The sequence below is a fragment of the Lepisma saccharinum genome, unplaced genomic scaffold, assembly GCF_977018435.1.
Source record: "Lepisma saccharinum unplaced genomic scaffold, izLepSacc3.1 HAP1_SCAFFOLD_132, whole genome shotgun sequence".
Lineage (NCBI taxonomy): Eukaryota > Metazoa > Arthropoda > Insecta > Zygentoma > Lepismatidae > Lepisma > Lepisma saccharinum.
In genome coordinates this window covers 901,712-908,018 of record NW_028142947.1, presented here as the reverse complement: position 1 = coordinate 908,018, position 6,307 = coordinate 901,712, and positions in this window count along the sequence as shown.

Here is a 6,307-nt window from a genome sequence, read left to right as displayed (position 1 = left end):
ATCTGAGTATGTAGTTTTTGACCTTATATGGAGCCTCCTTTCTGAAAATTTGAAAATTCTTAAAAAATTCGTCGAAAAACTTGATGTCTCCAATCTCTTGTTTTGTACGTTTTTTCCACGTGTCTTGACATGCAAAGTATCCCTGCAACGTTTGGTGAAGATCTGAGTATGTAGTTTTTGACCTTATCTGGAACCTCCTATCTGAAAATTTGAAAATTCTTAAAAAATTCGTCCAAAATCTTGATGTCTCCAATCTCTTGTTTTGTACGTTTTTTCCACGTGTCTTGACATCCAATGTATCCCTGCAATGTTTGGTGAAGATCTGAGTATGTAGTTTTTGACCTTATCTGGAACCTCCTATCTGAAAATTTGAAAATTCTTAAAAAATTTGACCAAAATCTTGATATCCCCAATCCTATGTTTTGTATGTTTTTTCCACGTGTCTTGACATCCAATGTATCCCTGCAAAGTTTGGTGAAGATCTGAGTATGTAGTTTTTGACCTTATCTGGAACCTCCTATCTGAAAATTTGAAAATTTTTAAAAAATTCGTCCAAAATCTTGATGTCTTCAATCTCTTGTTTTGTACGTTTTTTCCACGTGTCTTGACCTCCAATGTATCCCTGCAAAGTTTGGTGAAGATCTGAGTATGTCGTTTTTGACCTTATGTGGAACATCCTTTCTGAAAATTTGAAAATTCTTAAAAAATTCGTCCAAAATCTTGATGTCTCCAATCTCTTGTTTTGTACGTTTTTTCCACGTGTCTTGACATCCAATGTATCCCTGCAAAGTTTGGTGAAGATCTGAGTATGTAGTTTTTGAACTTATATGGAACCTCCTTTCTGAAAATTTGAAAATTCTTAAAAAATTCGTCCAAAATCTTGATGTCCACAATCTCTTGTTTTGTACGTTTTTTACACGTGTCTTGACATCCAATGTATCCATGCAAAGTTTGGTGAAGATCTGAGTATGTCGTTTTTGACCTTATCTGGAACCTCCCATCTGAAAATTTGAAAATTCTTCAAAAATTCGTCGAAAATCTTGATGTCTCCAATCTCTTGTTTTGTACGTTTTTTCCACGTGTCTTGACATGCAAAGTATCCCTGCAACGTTTGGTGAAGATCTGAGTATGTAGTTTTTGACCTTATCTGGAACCTCCTATCTGAAAATTTGAAAATTCTTCAAAAATTCGTCCAAAATCTTGATGTCTCCAATCTCTTGTTTTGTACGTTTTTTGCACGTTTCTTGACATCCAATGTATACCTGCAATGTTTGGTGAAGATCTGAGTATGTAGTTTTTGACCTTATATGGAACCTCCTATCTGAAAATTTGAGAATTCTTAAAAAATTTGACCAAAATCTTGATATCCCCAATCCTATGTTTTGTATGTTTTTTCCACGTGTCTTGACATCCAATGTATCGCTGCAAATTTTAGTGGAGATCTGAGTATGTAGTTTTTGACCTTATCTGGAACCTCCTATCTGAAAATTTGAAAATTTTTAAAAAATTCGTCCAAAATCTTGATGTCTTCAATCTCTTGTTTTGTACGTTTTTTCCACGTGTCTTGACCTCCAATGTATCCCTGCAAAGTTTGGTGAAGATCTGAGTATGTCGTTTTTGACCTTATCTGGAACATCCTTTCTGAAAATTAAAAAATTCTTAAAAAATTCGTCCAAAATCTTGATGTCTCCAATCTCTTGTTTTGTACGTTTTTTCCACGTGTCTTGACATCCAATGTATCCCTGCAAAGTTTGGTGAAGATCTGAGTATGTCGTTTTTGACCTTATCTGGAACATCCTTTCTGAAAATTTGAAAATTCTTAAAAAATTCGTCCAAAATCTTGATGTCTCCAATCTCTTGTTTTGTACGTTTTTTCCACGTGTCTTGACATCCAATGTATCCCTGCAAAGTTTGGTGAAGATCTGAGTATGTAGTTTTTGACCTTATATGGAACCTCCCATCTGAAAATTTGAAAATTCCTAAAAAATTCGTCTAAAATCTTGATGTCTCCACTCTCTTGTTTTGTACTTTTTTTCCACGTGTCTTGACATCCAATGTATCCCTGCAAAGTTTGGTGAAGATCTGAGTATGTAGTTTTTGACCTTATATGGAACCTCCTATCTGAAAATTTGAGAATTCTTGAAAAATTCGTCCAAAATCTTGATGTCTCCAATCTCTTGTTTTGTACGTTTTTTCCACGTGTCTTGACATCCAATGTATCCCTGCAAAGTTTGGTGAAGATCTGAGTATGTAGTTTTTGACCTTATCTGGAACCTACCATCTGAAAATTTGAAAATTCCTAAAAAATCCGTCCAAAATCTTGATGACCTCAATCTCTTGTTTTGTACGTTTTTTCCACGTGTCTTGACATCCAATGTATCCCTGCAATGTTTGGTGAAGATCTGAGTATGTAGTTTTTGACCTTATATGGAACCTCTTATCTGAAAATTTGAAAATTCTTAAAAATATTTGACCAAAATCTTGATGTCCCCAATCCTATGTTTTGTATGTTTTTTCCACGTGTCTTGACATCCAATGTATCCCTGCAAAGTTTGGTGAAGATCTGAGTATGTAGTTTTAGACCTTATCTGGAACCTCATTTCTGAAAATTTGAAAATTCCTCAAAAATTCGTCCAAAATCTTGATGTCTCCAATCTCTTGTTTTGTACGTTTTTTCCACGTGTCTTGACATCCAATGTATCCCTGCAAAGTTTGGTGAAGATCTGAGTATGTAGTTTTTGACCTTATATGGAGCCTCCTTTCTGAAAATTTGAAAATTCTTAAAAAATTCATCCAAAATCTTGATGTCTCCAATCTCTTGTTTTGTACGTTTTTTCCACGTTTCTTGACATCCAATGTATCCCTGCAAAGTTTGGTGAAGATCTGAGTATGTAGTTTTTGACCTTATATGGAACCTCCTTTCTGAAAATTTGAAAATTCTTAAAAAATTCGTCCAAAATCTTGATGTCCCCAATCCTATGTTTTGTATGTTTTTTCCACGTGTCTTGACATCCAATGTATCCATGCAAAGTTTGGTTAAGATCTGAGTATGTCGTTTTTGACCTTATCTGAAACCTCCCATCTGAAAATTTGAAAATTCTTAAAAAATTCGTCCAAAATCTTGATGTCTCCAATCTCTTGTTTTGTAGGTTTTTTCCACGTTTCTTGACATCCAATGTATCCCTGCAATGTTTGGTGAAGATCTGAGTATGTAGTTTTTGACCTTATATGGAACCTCCTATCTGAAAATTTGAAAATTCTTAAAAAATTCGTCCAAAATCTTGATATCCCCAATCCTATGTTTTGTATGTTTTTTCCACGTGTCTTGACATCCAATGTATCCCTGCAAAGTTTGGTGAAGATCTGAGTATGTAGTTTTTGACCTTATCTGGAACCTCCTATCTGAAAATTTGAAAATTTTTAAAAAATTCGTCCAAAATCTTGATGTCTTCAATCTCTTGTTTTGTACGTTTTTTCCACGTGTCTTGACTTCCAATGTATCCCTGCAAAGTTTGGTGAAGATCTGAGTATGTCGTTTTTGACCTTATCTGGAACATCCTTTCTGAAAGTTTGAAAATTCTTAAAAAAATCGTCCAAAATCTTGATGTCTCCAATCTCTTGTTTTGTACGTTTTTTCCACGTGTCTTGACATCCAATGTATCCCTGCAAAGTTTGGTGAAGATCTGAGTATGTAGTTTTTGACCTTATATGGAACCTCCTTTCTGAAAATTTGAAAATTCTTAAAAAATTCGTCCAAAATCTTGATGTCCCCAATCTCTTGTTTTGTACGTTTTTTCCACGTGTCTTGACATCCAATGTATCCATGCAAAGTTTGGTGAAGATCTGAGTATGTCGTTTTTGACCTTATCTGGAACCTCCCATCTGAAAATTTGAAAATTCTTCAAAAATTCGTCGAAAATCTTGATGTCTCCAATCTCTTGTTTTGTACGTTTTTCCCACGTGTCTTGACATGCAAAGTATCCCTGCAACGTTTGGTGAAGATCTGAGTATGTAGTTTTTGACCTTATCTGGAACCTCCCATCTGAAAATTTGAAAATTCCTAAAAAATCCGTCCAAAATCTTGATGACCTCAATCTCTTGTTTTGTACGTTTTTCCACGTGTCTTGACATCCAATGTATCCCTGCAATGTTTGGTGAAGATCTGAGTATGTAGTTTTTGACCTTATATGGAACCTTTTATCTGAAAATTTGAAAATTCTTAAAAATATTTGACAAAAATCTTTGTTGTCCCCAATCCTATATTTTGTATGTTTTTTCCACGTGTCTTGACATCCAATGTATTTCTGCAAAGTTTGGTGAAGATCTGAGTATGTCGTTTTTGACCTTATCTGGAACCTCCCATCTGAAAATTTGAAAATTCTTAAAAAATTCGACCAAAATCTTGATGTCTCCAATCCTATGTTTTGTATGTTTTTTCCACGTGTCTTGACATCCAATGTATCCATGCAAAGTTTGGTGAAGATCTGAGTATGTAGTTTTTGACCTTATCTGGAACCTCCCATCTGAAAATTTGAAAATTTTTAAAAAATTCGTCCAAAATCTTGATGTCTCCAATCTCTTGTTTTGTACGTTTTTTCCACGTGTCTTGACCTCCAATGTATCCCTGCAATGTTTGGTGAAGATCTGAGTATGTAGTTTTTGACCTTATATGGAACCTCCTATCTGAAAATTTGAAAATTCTTAAAAAATTTGACCAAAATCTTGATGTCCCCAATCCTATGTTTTGTAGGTTTTTTCCACGTGTCTTGACATCCAATATATCCCTGCAAAGTTTGGTGAAGATCTGAGTATGTCGTTTTTGACCTTATCTGGAACATCCTTTCTGAAAATTTGAAAATTCTTAAAAAATTCGTCCAAAATCTTGATGTCTCCAATCTCTTGTTTTGTACGTTTTTTCCACGTGTCTTGACATCCAATGTATCCCTGCAAAGTTTGGTGAAGATCTGAGTATGTCGTTTTTGACCTTATGTGGAACATCCTTTCTGAAAATTTGAAAATTCTTAAAAAATTCGTCCAAAATCTTGATGTCTCCAATCTCTTGTTTTGTACGTTTTTTCCACGTGTCTTGACATCCAATGTATCCCTGCAAAGTTTGGTGAAGATCTGAGTATGTAGCTTTTGAACTTATATGGAACCTCCTTTCCGAAAATTTGAAAATTCTTAAAAAAATCATCCAAAATCTTGATGTCCCCAATCTCTTGTTTTATACGTTTTTTACACGTGTCTTGACATCCAATGTATCCATGCAAAGTTTGGTGAAGATCTGAGTATGTCGTTTTTGACCTTATCTGGAACCTCCCATCTGAAAATTTGAAAATTCTTCAAAAATTCGTCGAAAATCTTGATGTCTCCAATCTCTTGTTTTGTACGTTTTTTCCACGTATCTTGACATGCAAAGTATCCCTGCAAAGTTTGGTGAAGATCTGAGTATGTAGTTTTTGACCTTATCTGGAACATCCTTTCTGAAAATTTGAAAATTCTTAAAAAATTCGTCCAAAATCTTGATGTCTCCAATCTCTTGTTTTGTACGTTTTTTCCACGTGTCTTGACATCCAATGTATCCCTGCAAAGTTTGGTGAAGATCTGAGTATGTAGTTTTTGACCTTATATGGAACCTCCCATCTGAAAATTTGAAAATTCCTAAAAAATTCGTCTAAAATCTTGATGTCTCCACTCTCTTGTTTTGTACTTTTTTTCCACGTGTCTTGACATCCAATGTATCCCTGCAAAGTTTGGTGAAGATCTGAGTATGTAGTTTTTGACCTTATATGGAACCTCCTATCTGAAAATTTGAGAATTCTTGAAAAATTCGTCCAAAATCTTGATGTCTCCAATCTCTTGTTTTGTACGTTTTTTCCACGTGTCTTGACATCCAATGTATCCCTGCAAAGTTTGGTGAAGATCTGAGTATGTAGTTTTTGACCTTATCTGGAACCTACCATCTGAAAATTTGAAAATTCCTAAAAAATCCGTCCAAAATCTTGATGACCTCAATCTCTTGTTTTGTACGTTTTTTCCACGTGTCTTGACATCCAATGTATCCCTGCAATGTTTGGTGAAGATCTGAGTATGTAGTTTTTGACCTTATATGGAACCTCTTATCTGAAAATTTGAAAATTCTTAAAAATATTTGACCAAAATCTTGATGTCCCCAATCCTATGTTTTGTATGTTTTTTCCACGTGTCTTGACATCCAATGTATCCCTGCAAAGTTTGGTGAAGATCTGAGTATGTAGTTTTAGACCTTATCTGGAACCTCATTTCTGAAAATTTGAAAATTCCTCAA